The sequence below is a fragment of the Giraffa tippelskirchi genome, chromosome X, assembly GCF_054371585.1.
Source record: "Giraffa tippelskirchi isolate mGirTip1 chromosome X, T2T-mGirTip1v1.2.pri, whole genome shotgun sequence".
NCBI classification, from domain to species: Eukaryota; Metazoa; Chordata; class Mammalia; order Artiodactyla; family Giraffidae; genus Giraffa; species Giraffa tippelskirchi.
Genome location: NC_137289.1, coordinates 34,176,821 through 34,199,232, shown reverse-complemented (window position 1 = coordinate 34,199,232; position 22,412 = coordinate 34,176,821). Strand labels below are relative to the sequence as shown.

General features: G+C 42.9%; 1 protein-coding gene across 1 annotated transcript in view; it reads right to left on the bottom strand.

Moving 5' to 3' along the window:
- LOC145535556 (A-kinase anchor protein 17B-like) overlaps window positions 1–19,432 on the bottom strand; it is a 30,841-nt gene extending 11,409 nt beyond the window's left edge. Inside the window, exon 1 of the mRNA XM_081564000.1 lies at window positions 18,984–19,432. The gene's annotated coding sequence lies outside the window, so the exon portion shown is untranslated. The remainder of the gene's footprint in view (window positions 1–18,983) is intronic.
- Between the last annotated feature and the right edge of the window lie 2,980 nt (window positions 19,433–22,412).

Below are 22,412 nucleotides of genomic sequence, written 5' to 3'. Positions count from 1 at the left end.
TTTCATTCTAATCACAAAGAAAGGCAATGCCAAAGAATGTTCAAACTACTTTATAATTGTGCTCATTTCACATGCTAGCAAGATTATGCTCAAAATCCTTCAAGCTAGGCTTTAACAGTATGTGAACTAAGAACTTCCAGATATACAAGCTGGATTTAGAAAAGGCAGAGGAACCAGAGACCAAATTGCCAACATCTGTTGGATCACAGAAAAAGCAAGGGAATTCAAAAAAAAAAAAAATCTACTCCTGCTTCACTGACTACACTAAAGCCTTTGACTATGTGGATCACAACAAACTATGGAAAATTCTTAAAGAGATGGGAATACCAGACCACCATACCTGTCTCCTGAGAAAACTGTATGCAATACAGAAGCAACATTTACAACTGGACATGGATCAATGGAGTGGTTCAAAATTGGAAAAGGAGTACATCAAGGCTATATATTGTCACCCTGTTTATTTAACTTATATGCAGAGTACATCATGGGAAATGCCATGCTGAATGACTCATAAGCCAGAATCAAGATTGCTAGGAGAAATATCAACAATCTCAGACATGCAGATGATACCATTCTAATGGCAGAAAGCAAAGAATAAGTAAAAAGCCTCTTGATGAGGGTGAAAGAGGAGAGTGAAAAAGTGGCTTAAAACTCAACATTCAAAAAACTAAGATCATGGCATCCAGTTCCATAACTTCATGGCAAATAGATGGGGAAAAAGTGGAAACAGTGGCAGATTTCATTTTCTTGAGCTCCAAAATCACTGCGGTCAGTGATTGCAACCATGAAATTAAAAGACACTTGCTCCTTGGAAGAAAAGCTATGACCAAACTAGACAGAATATTAAAAAGCAGAGACATCACTTTGCCAACAAAGGTCCATGTTGTCAAAGCTATGATTTTTCCAGTAGTCACGTATGGATGTGAGAGTTGGACCATAAAGAAGGCTGAGCACCAAAGAATTGATGCTTTCCAACTGTGGTGCTGGAGAAAACTCTTTGAGAGTCCCTCGGACTGCAAGGAGATCAAACCAGTCAATCTTATTGAAATCCTAGGAAATCAACCCTGAATATTCATTGGAAGAACTGATGCTGAAGCTCCAATACTTTGGCCACCTGATGCAAAGAGCCAACTCACTGGAAAAGACCCTGATGCTGGGAAAGATTGAGGGCAGGAGGAGAAAGAGGCAAAAGAGGATGAGATAGTTGGGTGGCATCTTTGACTCAATGGAAATGAGTTTGAACAAATTCTGGGAGATAGTGAAGGACAAGAAAGCCTGGCGTGCTGCAGTTTACGGGGTCACAGAGAATTGGATGTGACTTAGCGACTGAACAACAATACATTTACAATCCAAGATTTCAAATCTCTAGTCTGTTGTATAATTGAGCTGAAATATAAAGTCGCAGAAAAACCTGCTGGGGATGGCACAGAAACAGGGCCAGGAGAAAATACATGTAGCACATTCATGGACATGCACCCAGCTGACAGTTCTAACCCAGGCAACTGATCAAACATCTTTCGTCCAGGTTGGTTTCCAAGTCTTATGTAGACATGATCTATACTCATTTCTCCAGGCTGTTGACTTTCACTAAATTGAACTTTTAGATAAAGTGAAGAGAAAACAGCCTCTTCTAGTGAATGACAAAGAGAATCTGCCCTCTACTTTGGGAATGGAAAAATGTCCAAACATGAGTGCTTGCTGGCATTTCATGTGAACAAGCTCTCTTAGGCTGTCCCAATGTACGGTCACTGATACTGGCAGTTAGGGATTTCTGCTCCTCTTTGCTGACTCCAGTTAGCACTTCTCAATAAAGGAGTTTTCTTTTCTAAAAGTGGATGTATTCAGAGTCTGTATCACCTGAGTTTCTCATTAATGTTAACTTCAAGGAGATTTAAACCCAAACATGTATGGCCAGATGATGGGAACTCTCAGGCAAGATTTACTGCTAAATCTTGGTTAACTTTATAGGCACAGAATTCTTTTATCACTGTTCCTGAAAGACCACCCAAGTCAACTTCCTTTAGAGGACAAAGTTTGTATAAACTGGTTTTTTAAAAGCCACTAAACACAGTGTCTGAGCTTCCCAGGTGGCACTAGTGGTAAAGAACCCACCTGACAATGCAGGAGACATAAGAGATGCAGATTCAATCCTTGGGTCAGGAAGATCCCCTGGAAGAGGGCATGGCAACCCACTCCAGTATTCTTGCCTGGAGAATCCCATGGACAGAGGAGCCTGGAAGGCTACAGTCCATGGAGTTGCAAAGAGCTGGACACAACTGAGCAACTAACACTTTACACTTTACTAAAAGCAATATCTAAAACATTAGGTTCTACAAATCCTTATGACAGCAATACTGAACTGGGATGATATGAGAATGAATATGTGCTCCTTCTCCAAAAACATTATCTAAAAAGCGAAATGAAGACAAAATCCAGTCAGTTTGCTGTAATTTGCAACCCAAATAAGTCAACACTAAACTCCTTTATGAGAAAAAGTAATTTGATATTCAATTAAGATACACTAAACCCCCAAATTTATCTGTAGTCAATAGGTATTTATTTAAAGCAAGGCTTTAACAAATGTTCCAGAAAAAATATACACAAAATAGTTAATCACTTCAAGGTAACCAGTTTGTCAGGCTCTCCAGTATTCCAAGGATACTGCTGTTGTATTAAACATTTTAGAATGCTTTGCTTGGATTGATTTCAAAGCCTGGGCTACATTCTTTTAAATAGTTTTGATGGAGGTAAATTTTGAAATTGTTTTATTGTGGATTTGATATTTCAAAATCATCAAAAATTAACTAGACTCAAGGATGCTGTATAAAATGGATGGCTAGAAAGAACAAAGTGATTTTCTTAATTGGCTTATATTCTAAGAAAGGCTCTATTTTTTTTTTAATTACTGGGTACATCGATGGAACAGGTATAGAGCTTTGAAAGATGGGAGCTTTGAAGGACAATACTGACTACTGCAGTCTAACAGCTGCAAAAATGATGCTGATTTTCCACCCCTCCCTGTATCCACACCCTTTATAACATGACTTAGAGATGGAGGTTCGTGACATTGTACAGGAGGCAGTGATCAAGACCATCTCCAAGAAAAAGAATGCAAAAAGGCAAAATGGTTGTCTGAGGAGGCCTTATAAACAGCTATGAAAAGAAGAGAAGTGAAAGGCAAAGGAGAAAAGGAAAGATACACACATTTGAATGCAGAGTTCCAAAGAACAACAAGGAGAGATAAGAAAGACTTCCTCAGCAATCAGTGCAAAGATATAGAGGAAAACAATAGAACAGAAAAGACTAGTGATCTCTCAAGAAAATGAGAGATACCAAGGGAACTTTTCATGCAAAGATGGGCACAATAAAGAATACAAATGGTATGGACCTAACAGAAGCAGAAGATATTAAGAGGTGGCAACAATACAGAGAAGAACTATACAAAAAAGATCTGCATGACCCAGATAATCACAATGGTGTGATCACTGACATAGAGCCAGACATCCTGGAATGTGAAGTCAAGTGGGCCTTAGGAAGCATCACTACGAACAAAGCTAGTGAAGGTGATAGAATTCCAGTTGAACTATTTCAAATTCTAAAAGATGATGCTCAGCAAATTTGGAAAACTCAGCAGTGGCCACAAGACTGGAAAAGGTCAGTTTTCATTCCAATCCCAAAGAAAGGCAATGCCAAAGAATGCACAAACTACCGCACAATTGCACTCATCTCACATGCTAGCAAAGTAATGCTCAAAATTCTCCAAGCCAGGCTTCAACAGTACGTGAACTTCCAGATGTTCAAGCTGGATTTAGAAAAGGCAGAGGAACCAGAGATCAAATTACCAACATCCGTTAGATCATAGAAAAACAAGAGAGTTCCAGAAAAAACATCTACTTCTGCTTTATTGACTATGCCAAAGCCTTTGGCTGTGTGGATCACACCAAACTGGAAAATTCTTAAAGAGATGGGGATACCAGACCACCTGACCTGCCTCCTGAGAAATCTGTATGCAGGTCAAGAAGCAACAGTTAGAACTGGACATGGAACAACAGACTGGTTCCAAATTGGGAAAGGAGTAAGTCAAGTCTGTATACTGTCACCCTTTTTATTTAACTTATATGCAGAGTACATCATGAGAAACGCTGGACTGGATGAAACACAAACTGGAATCAAGATTGCTGGGAGAAATATCAATAACCTCAGATATGCAGATGACACCACCCTTATGGCAGAAAGTGAAGAAGAACTAAAGAGCCTCTTGAGGAAAGTGAAAAAGGAGAGTGAAAAAGTTGGCTTAAAACAACATTCACAAAACTAAGATCATGGCATCTGGTCCCATCATTTCATGGCAAACAGATGGAGAAAAAAATGGTAACAGTGAGAAACTTTACTTTTTTGGGCTCCAAAATCACTGCAGATGGTGATTGCAGCCATGCAACTAAAAGATGCTTGCTCCTTGGAAGGAAAGTAATGACCAACCTAGACAGTTTATTAAAAAGCAGAGACATTACTTTGCTGTCAAAGGTCCATTTAGTCAAAGCTATGGTTTTTCCAGTAGTCATGTATGGATGTGAGAGTTGTGACTATAAAGAAAGCTGAGCACTATAAAGAAAGCTGAAGAATTGATGCTTTTGTACTGTGGTGTTGGAGAAGACTCTTGAGAGTCCCTTGAACAGCAAGGAGATCCAACCAGTCCATCCTAAAGGAGATCAGTCCTGAGTGTTCATTGGAAGGACTGATGCTGAAGCTGGAACTCCAATACTTTGGCCACATGATGCAAAGAACTGACTCATTGGAAAAGACCCTAATGCTGGGAAAGACTGAAAGCGGGAGGTGAAGGGGACGACAGAAGATGAGATGGTTGGATGGCATCACTGACTCAATGGACATGAGTTTGAGTATACTCTGGGAGTTGGTGATGGACAAGGAGGCCTGGCGTGCTGCAGTCCATGGGGTCTCAAAGAGTCGGACACGACTGAGCAACTGAACTGAACTGAGAGTTGTCGCTATCAAGAGATAGAGTTTATTTTTCCCCAGCCTTTGAACGTGAGTTGGCCTGTTTTTCCCCCTAATAGAATGTGGCAGAAGTGTTCCAGTGCCAGCTCTCAGACGACGCATCAAGTGGCCCTCACTCTCCTGGAACCCTGCCATAGCACGTGGAGAATCCTGGGCTAGCCTGCTTGAGAAAGGCCGCATGGAGAAGAGCCCACTTGTGATGGCTCATCAGCCATCCTAGACCAGCCAGCTCCCAGCCAACCCACCAACTGACGGCTCACATATGAGCAATCCCCATCAAGATTAACTGCAGCCATCACAGATGAGCAGAACAGTCCTGAGAAACCACAGACTCGTTGAGAAATAAGAAATGGTTTTTGTTTAAATCACTAAGTTTTCGGATGGCTTATTATACAAAAGTAGCTAACGATACAAACATCTAAATTTTAGTTAATATCAAGATACATGATCACACTGAGTACTTTCTACGCAAATAACTAAAAAAATTACAAAAGCCCACTCATGGGAGAGTTTGGGGAAGAAGGAAAAACTAGGCACCTTCATATCTTGCTGCTGTGCTGTTCTCAGTCATTCAGTCGTGTCAAACTCTCTGTGACCCCATTCACTGTAGCCTGCCAGGCTCCTGTGTCCATGGGGATTCTCCAGGCGAGAATACTGGAGTGGGTTGCCATGCCCTCCTCCAGGGGATCTTCCTGACTCAGGGACCGAACCCAGGTCTCCCACATTACAGATTGATTCTTTACCATCTGAGTCACCAGGGAAGCCCAAGAATACTGGAATGGGTAGCCTATCCCTTTTCCAGGGGATCTTCTGGACCCAGGAATCAAACCAGGGTCTCCTGAATTGAAGGCAGATTCTTTACCAGCTGAGCTACCAGAATGAAAAATTAATTACATCTTTTTTTAGAATAACTTGGCAAAACAAACCAAGAACCATAAAAATTCTCATCCCCTTTGAACCAGGAACCTGCTCTAGGAACTCAACCTAAGGAAAGAATTAAAAATAAGAGAACATGTCCAAAGCTGCTTATTGCAGTATCATTTTAGATACGATTTTGTCAAAACTATGTATACACAGGAATGAAGTTCAGAAACTGAGTGATGAGTTTTTTGCAAAGTGGTTTTAATAAAATGTTTTGGTGATTCACACTGTTAACAGAGGCATTTTTAGTCACTCACTTAAAATCATGATTGATATAAATGGATTGTATGTAAATTTTCTATTTTTCCTCCTACTTAAGATTAAACTCACAAAGACTAATAAAAATCAACTTCTTGACATTAAATGTATGCCTCATATCCTTCACAAGGGTGATTTCCACTCAGTTTCTATATTTTAGCCAGATCTTTCTGCTTTCCTGAAGTATAATAAATGCTCTCCTAAAATATGAAGGGAAATGTATCAGATGGTATTTTATAGTACTTTATACCCATATTTTTTGACATTAAAAAAACTGGCTATCACTTCATTCTCACACAGACTCTAAAATAAGCAGTAAATTCTACAGCAGAGGTCACAAGTCAGATGACCACAGCGGCGAGCAAGATGGCCTCAGCAAGTAAAGAACGCCAAGCAGAGACCGAGGCTGGTGCCCCATCTGAAGGCCACAGTGAGGAAAGGAGGGCCTGGGGTGGCCACATCCTCTTAGTCATCCAGAGAGGCCAGAAACTTCTAAACAGGACACTTTCTCAACTCTAAGCTTAAACGTGCCAATCCTTGAATCTAGTTAAAGCTGTACAAGGCCCTACCTTGTGCCTGAAAATAGGTTTTAAAAGGTTTGTGCCCTTTCTCCCCATACAATCCCTGTTTTAACATGTTCAAAAGTAATCTGCCACTGAGTCCATGTATACCTATGGCCGATTTATGTTGATATATGACAAAAACCATCACAATATTGTAAAGCAACTATCCTCCAATTAAAATAAACTAATTTTTAAAAGTAAAAAAAGCAATCTGCTGCTCAACATCACTAATTATTAGAGAAATGCAGATCAAAACTACAATGAGGTATCATCTTACACCAGTCAGAATGGCCATCATCAAAAAGTCTACAAATAAATGCTGGAGAGGCTGTGGAGAAAAGGGAACCCTTCTACACTGTACATGGGAATGTAAACTGCTGCAGCCACTATGGAGAGCAGTACTGAGGTTTCTTAAAAAACTAAAAATAGAGTTACTATATGATCCTCCAATCCCACTCATGGGCATATTTCTGGAAAAAACAAAAACTCTAATTCAAAAAGATACATGCACCCCAATGTTCATAGCAGAATTATTTACAATAGCAAAGACATGGAAGCAACTGAAGTGTCCATTGACAGCTGAATGGATAAAAAAAAATTACATATATATATATATACACACACACACACATATATATATCAATGACAATCTCTAAGTTCCATCCATGTTGCTGTAAATGGCATTATTTCATATGTGTTTTTTATGGCTTAGGAACACATATATATGATATAATGCCTTCTGCAGCAACATGGATGGAACTAGTTTATCATACAAAATGAAGTAAATCAAAGACAAATATCATATGATACCATTTATATGTGGAATATAAAAAAGATGATACAAATGAACTTATTTACAAAACAGAAACAGACTCAGACATAGAAAACAAACTTATGGTTACCAAAGGGGAAGGGTTGGGGATGGATAAATTAGGATTTGGGGATTAACAGATACATAATGCTCTATACAAAAGAGATAAACAACTAGGACCTACTGTACAGCATGGGGAACTATATTCAAAATCTTATAATAACCTATAATGGAAAAGAATCAGTTATATACATATATAACTGAATCACTTTGCTGCACACTCGAAACTAATACAATATTGCAAATCAAATATCCTTCAATTTAAAAGGAAGTCTACTTTAAATTACATATATTATTTAGTAGATACAGTTACACATTTTATGCATATTTATATTTATTAATAAAATGCATGCGTGCTTAGTTGCTCAGTTGTGTCTGACTTTTTTGTGACCCCATGGACTGTAGCCCACCAGGCTTCTCTGTCCATGGGATTCTCCAGGCAAGAATACTAGAGTGCATTGCCATACTCCTCCAGGGGATCTTTCTCACTCAGAGATTGAACCTGTGTCTCTTGCACTGGCAGGTGGATTCTTTACCACTGAGCCACCTGGGAAGTCCATTAATAAAAATGTATCTACTCAAATAGGCAAAATCACTGAGACCAAGTTATCAGGATATGATTTAAAATTGATTCTTTAGAACAACCTAATTTGCCCTCCAAAATCACTGCAGATGGTGACTCAGCCATGAAATTAAAAGACGCTTACTCCTTGGAAGGAAAGTTATGATCAACCTAGACAGCATATTAAAAAGCAGAGACATTACTTTGTCAACAAAGGTCCGTCTAGTCAAGGCTATGGTTTTTCCAGTGGTCATGTATGGATGTGAGAGTTGGACGGTGAAGAAAGCTGAGCGCCGAAGAATTCATGCTTTTGAACTGTGGTGTTGGAGAAGACTCTTGAGAGTCCCTTGAACTGCAAGGAGATCCAACCAGTCCATCCTAAAGGAGATCAGTCCTGGGTGTTCATTGAAAGGACTGATGTTGAAGCTGAAACTGCAGTACTTTGGCCACCTGATGCAAAGAGCTGACTCACTGAAAAGACCCTGATGCTGGGAAAGACTGAGGGCAGGAGGAGAAGGGGACAACAGAGGTTGAGATGGTTGGATGGCATCACCGACTCAATGGACATGAGTTTGAGTAAACTCCGGGAGTTGGTGATGGACAGGGAGGCCTGGTGTGCTGCAGTCCATGGGGTCGCAAAGAGTCGGACACGACTTAGCGACTAAGCTGAACTGAACTGAATATGCCCTCTAAATACACTTCTTAAAAAACTGAGGTAAAGGGATTTATAACATTATATAAACTGTATGCATATAAATTATATGTCCACTACTGAGTACTCTACAGTGTGCTTACCACCAGAAATTTAGTTTCCATTCAACACCATACAGTTGACCCCCTTTACCATTTCACCCTCTCCCCTGTACCTTTCCCTCTGGTAACCACTACTCTGTTCTCTATATCTATGTGTTTACTTTGCTTGGTTTGCTAATTAATTTTAGGTTTTTGTTTGCTCGTTTTTTATATTCCACATGTGAGGGAGATCTTTTGGTATCTGTCTTTCTCTGACTTATTTTACACAGCATAATACTCTATACAAGAGATGAAATCTTGTCATCTGTGACAGCATGGAAAGACCTTGAGAGTATTATGCTAAATTCCCTTTTAATATGTCTATGCTTCAATTGATAGTAATGGTAGAATTCATGAACAATTTCCCCATCATTTTTACTAATCCCTGTCATATGCCTAATATAAACTGAGCCCTGTTGGCAAGGAATGTCATAAGTATGGCCTTCATCAATGATTCAAAAATTGAATTTTAATCAAGATTTTAAACTATTCCCATGCTCTAGTATGTTCTACCATGGCCTCCTAGCCCCCTCACACATACACATATCTCTCTTCTAGCCTTGTTATGAAAAGCAACACCACTGAGATCACTCATTCTTCAACGCCTTTGCAGAGGCAAATGAGAACTCCTCTAACCCTCAAAAATTAGAGTTATTCAATAATGTTTACACATTGCACATTCCAGCAGTATCTTGTGTACACAGCTCTACCAAAGCATTTCACTCAACCAGTTCTCAACGCCAGAACATTTCTAGCAGCATCTCAGAGAACCATGGCTGCTTTCTCTAGTCATGGGTCCACCCCATCTTCCTGCCTCTATAGCTAGTAGCAAAGCTGACTGAATAGCAGCAGAATAAGAGACTAGAGAAAAGGAATCGGTTTTGAGATAGTCCCTAAAATGGTTGTTTGAATCTGCAGTGAAAAATCAATACATTCCATGGGGTCTGCAAGCAAAGTTTCTCCAATACCTTCTCTCATTTCAGAAGATACTAGAGGGAGGCCTCTGCTACACCTCAGGTGTTTTAGATCAGAACCGTGACATTAAAAGAACCTGAGTCATGAGCAAAGTATGCCTCATTCATTTTCTCTCCCTTTTTCTCACTCTCATAAATACTTGCTGTCAGAGTGCTAGCGAGGCCATTTGAATGAGGCACATTTTTTAAAAACAGTGAAAAAAATAAGGCCATCTGCACAACTCGGTATCCTCTTTCAAAGTAGTCCTTTGCTGCCTTTTTTCTTTAGGCTTTTGAACCTTAAAATTAAGTCATTTTGAAAGCATTTAAGATGTATAAAGTTATATTGACATATTCATTGTCAGCAGGCAGCCAAATTGCATTTGGGTCAAATGAACCTAGTCAATTTCCAATTTCTCGACTAGTACAGAATTCCAGTAAGTCTTGACCAAATAGAGGAGTTCCCTGGTTTTTCAGTCAAGAGGTCATGGGTGAACGTTCAGGTGTTTTGATACATCATTAACCCGAACTACAATTTTTTAAAATATTTGTTTATTGGGCTGTGCCAGGTCTTAGCTGCGACATGCAAACTCACTTGTGGCAGGTGGGATCTAGTTCCCTGACCAGGGGTCAAGCCCAGGCCCCCTGCATTGGGAATGCAGAGTCTGTCACTGGACCACCAGGGAAGTCCCCTGAACAGCAATTTAAAAACTGAGACTGACCATATGCTCTGATCTTAAAAATCTTTAAATCACATCATTAAAATGAGCAGCAAACAGAGTTGCAATAAGAGGAAGGCAACCAATCTAGGATCCACCAAATGACTAAATTCTTAAATTAAGATGGTCCTAAAGGGCTTATTGTGGCTCTGGGGGCTTTCAGGGCATAAAAGAAGTGACTTTTTGGAGACCCACAGCAATGACCAATTTGTGACCATGAAATACTGCAGTCCTACTGAGACAGAATCTCTTCTACCACACAAAGAAAATCTGCTCTAAGGTACGGTTTAGTATAGGAAATTTTGATCTTGAAATGAAGAAAACTGGATTCGTGTTAACTCACCTCTTTGGGCAACTTAATTTCCTGTTTTTGTTTCCCTCTTTTAAAAGATCATATGAATGTTTCCTTCATGTGATAATGTTGGGGAAAGCCAAGTGTTTCTTAGAGTAATAAAAATAAATTAACCCAATTACTCAGCCATAAAAAGAATGAGATATTGACATTTGTAGCAATGTAGACAGATCTAGAGAATACTATGTTTAGTGAAAGAAGTCAGACAAATACTAATACTGTATAATATCACTTATATGTGGAATCTAAAATATAATACAAATAAATAAATATACAAAACAGAAACAGACTCAGACATAGAAAATAAATTTATGGTTACCAAAGTGGGGAAGGAGGTGGGGAGGGACAAATTTGAGGCATGGGATCAACAAACTACATAAAATAGATATGCAACAAGGATTTACTGTATAGCACAGGGAATTATACCTGATATCTTGTAATAACCTATAATGGAAGAGAATCTGCAAAAATACTGAATCACTATGTTATACACCTGAAACTAACACAATATAGTAAATCACCAATACTTCCATTTAAAAAATGTGTGTGTGTGCGTGCGTGCTTATTCACTAAATTAACCTAAAGAAAGGTTTGTGTTAGGCCTTTCAGTGCAAATACATCTATGCAACTCTGTTAGTATGAGTGTCAGTCCATGGTTTGCAAGGGAGGGAGCTATTATTTAAAATGTGCACAGGGCAGTTGGAAGACCCCTCTGACCAATGTTTTGCTCTTTTGCCCACTTTTTCAACACCAAGAACATTTTTGTTACAAAATATCTCTCTCTAGACACTTTTGGCTAGGAATACGGCCTTAAACCTTGTATTAATTTACTATGAAGCTACTGAAGTAAACACATTGCTTTCTCTTCTTTACATTAGGGGGAAAAAAGCTATCAGGGATTTAATGGAATGTGGTTGAGTATCTTCTGTACTTCTGCCTCACTCATTGAAGAGTCAGAGTATTATTTTTGAGAAATAATATTTGCATATCGTCAAGTCACCAGTGTTTTGCTTCTTGGGTTTTATCTTCACAGCCTGAAAATTACCAGCAAGATTCCTGCCCACAAGTCGCCACCTACAGGGAAAAAGCGACCTTTACATGGGACCATGCTTTGCACTCCTAAGCAGTCTGTCAGAGCCAGGGTATTTCACAACCTTTTTAAAATCCCAAGGGAAACTTATTTGAATACACATCCTGCAGGAGAAGATACTTTCCAATACCTTCTGGCAAAAGTGTGATAAAGGGAGGAAAGACTGGAGAAGCCACAATTCACGTGAATTCTTCATGGTGGACCTCTGTGTCATGGCACCCTGATCACCAAACACTGCCAGGGAGAAAGGGGGACAAAGTCAAAAGAAGATGGGGTGGTTTGAAAAAACAGGACAACTGTATATTTATGATTTTCAGCATGAACAGCGTGTGAGGTTCACACAGTTGTACTTATGGGCCTTCACAATCTGTGTTTGCACCTGTTGAGTCACAATTCCAGAAGTGACATAGTCAACACATTTCTCACTTTTTGTGCCTATAGAAAATTCTATATAGAGAGAAATTCTATATAAAGACAAAGTCTATAGAAACTCTTTAGAGTTACTATATATTTGGTTAGATAGTCCCCCTCCCTTGGGATCTGTGCTTTCTTTTTTCTTTTTCACAAGAGCGCCACTACCGCTCTGTACTACTAGTATGAGAACAAGCACCACTAATGGAAATCTTTGTACAAATCTTTTAAAAAACTGTTTCCTCGAAATATGTTCCCATGTCAAAGGCTAGGAAAACATTTGCATGGCTCATTACATATTGTCAAGTTGTTCTTCTGAAAGATAAAATCAATTTATCGTGCCAACGGCAGTATTAACATGCCTGATCTTCTTGCAGCCCTGCTCATGCTGGGTCCTTATTGGTTTCTTTTTCACTTTTTATTTTATATTGGAGTTTAGTTGATTAACAATGTTGGGCTAGCTTCAGGAGCACAGCAAAGGGACCCAGTCACAAATATACGTGTATTGAGTTGGCCAGAAGTTTGTTCAGGTTTTAGAAAAATCCAAATAAACTTCTTTGGCCAACCCAATATTTATTCTTTCTCAAATTCTTTTCCCACTTAGATTGTTATGTAACATTCAGTAGACTTCCCCATGCTATACAGTAGGTCCTTGTTGGTTACCCACTCTAAATAAAGCACTGTGTACATGTCAATCTCAAACTCCCCAACTATTCATTAGCAGCAACATGGACGGACTAGAGATTGTCATACTGAGTAAAGTCAGTCAGACAGAAATATCATATAATATCGCTTATATGTTGAAGCTAGAAGGGATGGTACAAATGAACTTATTTACAAAGCAGAAACAGACTCACAGACTGAAAATAAACTTGAGGTTGCCAGGGGCGAAAGGTGGAGGGGAGGGATGGTTGAATCCTCACTGTCCTAATTTCCACTACCTTTGTTAGTTATTTGCCATATAATGTCAACTTAAAGTGGCTCTAACTTGCATTTAATTTTTCAATAGCCTGGAGCTCCAGCCAACCCTAACACTGATATTCAACCACCCATTCAATGTCTCCAAGCTAAATGTCCCATTTGCACCTCAACCTTAATTTTCCTCCCCCCAAACCTGCTCCCTACCTCAGACTACCCCCCACCCCCGCAACCCAGTGACTCTTATCTCCCTTCACTCAGGTGCTCAGGCTCAAAATCAGGCATTCTTCCTCCTCTCCTTTCAGATTCAATACTGCAGCAAGATCGTTTCCACTCCATTCCTTGATCAAACATTCCAAATCCATCTCCATAGCTACCCCCCAGGTTCACGCCATCATCATCTCTAACCTGGATGACTGCAACAGCCCCCTACTGGTCTCTCTCCTTCCATCCTTGCCCCCATAGAGTTCAAGCTACACAACAGTTAAGATGATTTTTTTTAAAATCCTAACTCAGATGGTGTTGCTCCTCTGTTCAAAACCCTCCAGTGGCTCCCCAGCATGCTTTGTACCAAATCTAAACTGCTTCGCCTTAAATCCAACCCCTACCCACCTCTTTCACCCCCATTACCCTTCTCCCCTACTGCCCTGTCCTTTCTGTTTCAGCTACACTGGCCTTCCTGACAGTTCCTTGAACACGTCAGGTTCACCCCTCACAGAGCCTTTGCCCCCATGCTGGGTTCTGGCTGCAGCACTCTCCTCCAAGCTCTTCTCATGGCTGGCTCCTTCCCATTTTTCAGATTCAACTCAGAGTACACTGTCTTAAACAGGGCTGCTCCCACCCCCGTCAAGTTGTAGTGTAGCAACCCATCTTATTTTCACTGTAACACTGAAATGATCACGTGGACTAGTTAATATGCTTTTTATCTGCCCCACCCCAACCCCCCCCCACCCCCAGTTTGGAAGTTCCATGAGAGCAGGGAGGGACCGCATGTGTCTTGTGTATCATTTTCTCTTCAGAGCCTAGAACAGAGCCGGCATGTGGGAGGGATTTAACAATACTAAGTCTTTCCTGAAGCAAAGAACTTGCTCATCAACTACATTGGAAACAGACTCACAGATGTTGTAAACAAACTTAGGGTTAACAAAAGGGAAAGCCAGGGGGAGGGACAAATTAGGAGCTTAGGATTAACAGATACACACCACTATATAAATAAACAACAAGGATTTACTGTACAACACAGGGAACTACATTCAACACCTTCTAATGACCTATAATGGAAAAGAATCTGAAAAATATTAAATATGCACATATACATTTGTATAACTGAATCAATTTGCTGTACACCAGAAACTAACACAACATTATAAATCAACTATACTTCAATTCTTTTTTTAAAGAAAAAGTGTTACTCTCATATTGAAAATACAAATAATAGCACCTGGAGATGAATAGTAAAATGCTAAAACAGACATGCTTGTTCTTTCAAGGCCCCCAGAGCTACTAATATTAATCAGTGAATGTGGAGATCAGTTAAGTGCACCTATAAGCAGCTACTCCATTTAAGTGTTTAAGACACTTTGGAAGCTACAGCTACCCTCAAAGAACTGTGTCTAGAAAGAGAAAGAAATTAAGACCACCGCAATCTGAAGAAGCATATGGTGAGCACCGTGGGAAGCACAGGATATACTCTGGGCCATAGAGAAGTGATAATGGGTTTAACACTCTTCCTCCTGAAATGGATGTTAGAATTCCTGGGAATAGACCTCAGTGGTTTTCAAATGTGTTAGCATTGTGCCCTTCAAAAGTGATAGGACAGGCATAGTTACCATTGATTGCAGTTGTCACAACAACTGGCACAGGGACAGGTACTGCTGTCACTGGGTGAGCAGAGGGCCAGAGTTGCTAAGAGTCTTGCAGGGCCTGTACAGACCTGCACCAAGAAGACCTCTCACCTCAAACACCAGCACAGAAATGGCTTGTACCTGTCCCCCTAGAACATATAGAGTGTCTTCAGTGACTTCCAGATTCACCTTTTTAACATGTTGCTTTTTAGGTCACCATCTCTGAGTTGGTTCTTCTTCCCTCTGAACTCTTTTCATCATTTTGACCCAGATTCTCAGGAACAAAACCTGAGTCCAAGCAAGGCCTGCCAGACTGTCTCTTTGGGACCCCATCAGAGCAGGCTTCGAAATCCCAGCCCAGAGGAAAGGTGCCATGTCAGGATGCCACACAGTTCCTGGTCAGTAACCCTTCCCCAGACAGGGCCACAGCATTCCTGCATGTTAAGAATATTCACATTTCAGTGTCTGTCCTTCTGCAGGTCTGACAATTCCCTAATTACACAGTAAGACAAGAAGCTAATCCTAAATTAGCACCTTCCTGCATGAGTGCTGCCCTTGAGTAGGGGTCTGGGGCCCACCAGGTCAGGTGTGTCCCAGGACGCGGGGAATGTGACCCCAGCCAAGGAGTCAGCACTGCATGGTTCTGTCTTCTGTAGGCGAAACCCAGGCCAAGCCTTCTGGCATTTCAAGAGAAGCTCTCTGTTCACCTGAAACTATCACAACATTGTTAATTTGCCATATCCCAATACAAAATGTTTCGGTGTTAAAAAAAAATTAAATTAAAAAAATTTAAAATTTTTAAACGAAGAGAGAAGCTGGAAATTCTGATTTTTATTGGGCTCTTTGGTTTTTCAACGTTGGCCCCTAATTCAATTGCTTTTAAAAAAATATTGTACAGGCTGAAGCACATCCATCTAGGGTTGAACTTGACCCCAGACTCCCAGCTTGCTCCTTCTGCTTGGTTGCATGTACCCAGTGCTCTCCAAAGTTTCAGGAAATTTTAAAACAAGAGTTAAATATACTGACAGCTGGGCAAGGTTCTCAAGAAAGGGTGAGGCAGGCACAGGCCCGGGGACCCAGGTAGGGCACACCAAGAAATGAGGACTGGCTTTGACCTGCTTGTCTTTGCTCAAAAATTCTCAACCTTGCCCCTCATTCTTACTGCATCAAGTCCCAAGTTCCTTTCAAGACTCTTCAGAACACAACTCCACCCCCACCAGCTCTGTATTTAATCATGCCCTGTGTCCATCCCGCATTCTAGCCAGGCCAGTCTCCCTCGAGTTCCTTCAAACCCCTCTCTCTAAATGTCCTCTCTCCCTACATAAACCCCACTCTTCAAAGCCTTGTTCATATCCCACCTGGTTTCTGAAACCTCCTCTGTGACATGAAATGGTAAAATGTTTTCAAGCTCAAGGGCTGGTGTCAATCAGACCCAGGTTCAAATCCCACCTGTGACACTGACCAGCTGGGTGATTTAGCTATCCTCTCTGAGCTTTAGAAGATAATAATGCCTACCTTACAGAATTGTCAAGTTTACGAAAAATTATGCAAGTAAAGTATTTAATGCTCATAAACACTCAATTAAGGTGAATGCTTATTATTATTATGGCTGGCCTTCTTCTGTTGTTAAGTGGTCCAGCCTTATGGTGTCTCTTCTGAGCAAAGCACCACTGGATTCCATGCGGTCCACATCTCTGCTCAGACTGTGCCTCGGGCATTGGTCTACCTCAGCCTCCGACTTTCTATTAATATATAGCATCCTACCACTTCATGAGCATGCTGGCTGTAACATAGAACTGATACAGGCCCAACACGGCCACTAAGAGAATTATACAAGTAACACAACCCTGCCTCTGAAACAGCTCAGCCAAAACCCATCTCTCTAGCAAAGGTAAGAATGCAGGCTAGGAAGACAAACCCATAGCCAGGCTCGGTGGCAGAGAGCTGCTTTAGCATTAGAAGCAAGTTTCTCTCCCTCACACACGCGTGCACACACAGACACACACCACCACCACCACCACAACTGCCACCACTATGAGCTAGCTTCACATTCCCAAATCTCTGCACCTCACTTTTCCTTTTGATGCTGAAGATGACACACGAAGCCAGTCAAAAGCCACACTCTCTGCATAAGTGTATGGCAGGGAACCCAGGCAAAAGGGCCACACTGCAGGTGCGCTCTTTAGCTAGGACTACACGGAAAGCCCTGGAGGAGGGCATGGCAACCCACTCCAGTGTTCTTGCCTGGAGAATCCCATGGACAGAGGAGCCTGGCGGGCTACAGTCCACGGGGTCGCAAAGAGTCCGACACGACTGAAGCGACTTAGCCCACGCGCCGTCGCAGGAGCCAAGATGGTCTTCACTGGTTCCGCACCTCGGCTCTGTTACTCTACCTGCAGTCGTCCTCTGATCTACACCATAGCTGGGATCCCCTGACACCCGTGCCAGCAGGCCTATTCCACTTGCTACTTTTCTCTGTGCTTAGTAAAAGCCAAGGTAAAAATAACTTCACGCACGTTATTCCACACTTCAAGCTACTCAATGCTTTGAGTGACTCCTCCTGCCCAAACAGAGAAACGGGGCACAGAAAAATGTGACTACTGGAATGCCACATTCTTTAAAAAGCAAACAAAAAAACCCAGAACTGGAGAGACCCCAACTATATTATCCCAAAGAGTAGTTTTCTCAGCATGAAAACGGAGCCCTGTCCGTGTGTAAATTCACTCTCTCAACAGAATGACGTTCCAAAGTTAGATTGAGGCAGGTAGGAGAGAACGCTGCAAAATGGGCCTGATCTTTGAGACCTTAATCCCAATCTAGACAAGACACAGAGAAAATAGAAAAGTCAAAAGGGTGACCAGTCCTCATGCTGGAATCCAGTGTTCCAATAAAACTCACTCCTCAGAGTTAGCAACATTCAAAAGTTCTCTGGTAACAGTTGGCTTTAAATAAAATCGCCAAGTTCAGGAGACCGCGTGTAAAGAAGAGGCGAGTCCTACGCATCAAGACTACCTGACTTCTCCAGCGGTTTCTCCTACCGCCTGGGCCTCTCCAAACTGCTCTTCCCTAGCCCCGCTGCCCCCAACCTAAATTCGGAACCCCGTGCCATGGGTGGGCCCTGTCGCACCAGTCAGATTGGGAACAGTTTTATTCCACCCACGCTGGAAACCTCCAGCGAGACCCTTGACAAATCCCTGAAGCCCAGGACTGGGTCACAGCCGGGCGGGGGCGGCGGTGCCCCGCTGCTGGTTAATTGGAGGAGTGCACCAAAGTTGGGGGCGGGGTGGGGGGAGCGGAGCACCCGGCCTTTGGCCTGTGGACGGTACCGGAGAGGGCACCTTTAGGTCTCATTAGCGAGACGCCCTGTCACCGTACCCCAGGGGAATGCCTCGAGTGACCTCGGCGGCCGAAGCGAGCCCTGGCGTGTGTGCCAGAGCCGATCCTAGTGCGGCGCCAGGGCCGGGGGAGGTGCGGCAAGGTCTAGGGTGAAAGGAGAGGACCAGGGGAAGAGCCCCAGCGCATCTCTGGAAACCCTGACTCTGCAGGGGCAGGCGGAGCGACCCAGGCCTCCTGAGCATCCCCTCCCTGATCCCCGCTGTGGGTCCCGCGTAGCCCTGTCTGCAGGCACCCAGCTCCTGTAGGCCAGGCCGGCCGGCCCGCGATACGCAGCGGGACGTGGCTGCCGCTCTGCAAGCAGAGCGGAGGGCATTTACCAGGATCCTGGGGTGCTGCTGCGTCTCCACCTGGGTCTCTGCTGGCGTACCCCGGCTGCCGCTACTGCCGCCGCGTCTTTCCAATCGCCGCAGTCTCGACCGGCAAAGCTCCCAGTCGCTCCCTACGATTGTAGCCCGCGAGGCCAGCTGTTGAATGGCTCGCGTCGAGCGCACGGGGCGCAGAAGCGTCCCCGCCGCATCCAAGTCGGCGACGCAGGCGCGCGTCCCGGTGCCAACGCCCCGTGCGCCCCTCGCCCCGCCGAGGCCCCGGTGAGCTCGCGCCGCCGCCTCCCGGCTACTGGCTGCAGACTCCCGGCTTCAGGCTCACCCGCCTGCCGGCCCACTCCCCTTGGTGGGCTTTAGCCTAGCCAATTGCCTTCCCTCGTGGACTCCACCCCTCTTGCTACCATCCCTCAACTTGCCCTCAGGACCAATGGCAACAATAGACTAGTCCCGCCCCTTGGATTCCCCAGGGGCCAATCGCCTTCTCCTGAGAATCAATTCAAGTAACCCCGCCCCTCTCGTGCGGCAGAGCCAGAGCCAAAGTTTATCCCACAGCACGGTTGCTCCTGAGGATTGCAAGGCTTTGCTCAGGCTCCCCCAACCCCCCACCCCTGAACGAAGTTACAGCAATTTAGAGCCTGCAACTCACCTGGTCTGCAGACTGCCACGCGAGCCAGATGCTTTGAATAAAGCAGTATAAGAAAGCAATCGAGAGAGATACCGTGCACCTCATCCCTAAGGAAAGACTGCTGAGAAATGTGCACGTGCTTGGCCAGAACTTACACATCACAGGGTCAGCAGGAACCTCGAAGGTCATCAACTGACTCTACCCTCGCCCAGGTTGTTTTCGCTTTGGGTTTTTGGTTTTCTTTTCCCACATACAGGGTCCCTGCCCTCTAGTCTGAACAACTTCCAGTGACAAGGACACACTAGCCCCACGGACCTATGCTTGTGTCTCTGACTCATAGCTTGAGGCTAAGTGAAACCGGCCCCCTGGTAACTTCACACAAAACCAAATTTGCCCCTCTTCCCAATGGTGGTCCAACAATTTGAAGACAAATCTGATCCCACAATTCTACCAGACTAGAGTCTGCTCCAGAGACCCAGGTTCAAGGCTCTGCTTTCAGTTTAAGCCAATTCCTTTATATCTTTTAAAAGTAGAAGGCTGGAACTGGGTCTAACCTCCCTCCCATCCCCTGCAACCCCAGGGCACAGACCCTTCTGCACCATCTTGTCCCTTGTCCAGACACTAGACTCTTCTCCTCTAGCTTCTTAAGGATGGCATTTGCTTTCTTGACTGCCATATCACATGGTCGATGCATATTAGATTTATTGTCAACTCACCCCAGGGGCTATATCTCACTTCTGCTGCTATCACAAGACTCTGTTTTCTACTTCATTAGCTGGTAAATGTCATCGGGTTTTGATTGGGGGGGGTGCTAATTTCAGTCTCTTCTATGGAGACCTCTTTGCCTGCTCATTCTGTCCTAAATATCTCTACATTCCTGCTTGCTACCTAGCTGCCTTGCTCTGGTTCCCATCCTGTTTGCACAACTGCCAAAGAGCTTCTTAACCTGGCCCTTTGCCTCTAGACTTGCACCCTTCTGGCTGGCCCCTCAAAGCTCCTCTCCTCATCCATTTTACACCAGAAGTCAGAGTTGTCCTTAAACACAAATATAATCACACCACCACACTCTAACTTCAAAGCCTATCCCAGCTTCAAATCCTTTTTTACTTCCTTTCTGCCCTCCTTTGCTTTCAGGATAAGATCCAAAATCCATGGCAAAGCATATATAAAATCCTTGGAGATCTGGCCTCAGCCTCATTTCCAGTGGTTCCACCTCCACCACAGAGCACTGTACACTTCAGGCCAAAAACTCCCTGTTGTTTTTCAAATGATCCATGGTCTCCAACACTTCTTCGCCTTTGGTACAAAGTCTAGAGTGACCTGCTTCCCACCCTCCTAATCCTGACCTGAAACACTCTAATGTCTTTTTTTTTAATTGAAGTTGTTTTACAATAGTGTTACTTTCTTTTCCATTATAGGTTATTACAATATATTGAATATAGTTCCCTGTGTTATACAGTAAGTCCTTGTTTATTTTATATATAGGAGTATGTATCTATTCATCTCAAACTCCTAATTTATCCCTCCGTCCTTTACCCTTTGGTAAAGGTAAGTTTGTTTTCTATGTCTATCTTTTTCTGTCTTGTAAATAATTTCATTTGTATTATTTCTTTAGATTTCACGTATAAGTTACATCATATAATATTTGTCTTTGTCTGACTTACTTCACTTAATATAATAATCTCTAGGTCCATCCATGTTACTACAATTGGCATTATTTCATTCTTTTTTATGGCCAAGTAATAATATTCCATTATGTGTGTGTGTGTATGTGTGTGTATGTGTGTATATATATACAACATCTTTTTAATCCATTCATCTGTTGATGGACATTTAGATTGCTTCTGTGTGTTGCCTATTGTAAACAGCACTGCAGTGAACATTGGGATTCATGTTATTTTTTCGAATTATGGTGTCTGAAGAAAAGCTATATGTTATAAAAATGAATCACTTGGAATCACACAATTATAGAACTTCAGTATTAAAGGGGCCTTTTAAGCTAACGTAATCGGCCGCGACGGCTCGGCGCAGAAGCAAGGTGGCTGCGATGGCTCCGCGCAGAAGCGTGGCCGAGAGGAGCTAGGCCGGGCCGGGGGCGGCGGCAAGAGGTGTTACCGCAGGCCAAAGGAGCAGCGGCTGCATGGGCACAGAAGGGCCAAGAGGAATTACTCCACATTCAAGGTCAGGAGGGGCCGTCGTGAGTGGATACCCCTTGTCCAAGGTAAGGAGCAATGGCTGCACTTTGCTGGAGCAGCTGTGAAGAAATACCCCACGTCCAAGGTATGAGAAACCCAAGTAAGATGGTAGGTGTTGCGAGAGGGCATCAGAGGGCAGACGCACTGAAACTAAAATTACAGAAAACTAGCTAATCTGATCACACGGACCACAGCCTTGTCTATCTCAATGAAACTAAGCCATGCCGTGTGGGGCCAACCAAGACGGATGGGTCATGGTGGAGAGGTCTGACAGAATGTGGTCCGCTGGAGGAGAGCATGGCAAACCACTTTAGTATTCTTGCCTTGAGAACCCCATGAACAGTATGGAAAGGCAAAAAGATAGGACACTGAAAGATGAATTCCCCAGGTCAGTAAGTGCCCAATATGCTACTGGAGATCAGTGGAGAAATAACTACAGAAAGAATGATGGGATGGAGCCAAAGCAAAAACTATACCCATCTGTGGATGTGACTGGTGATAGAAGCAAAGTCCAATGCTGTAAAGAGCAATATTGCATAGGAACCTGGAATGTTACATCCATGAATCAATGCAAATTGGAAGTGGTCAAACAGGAGATGGCAA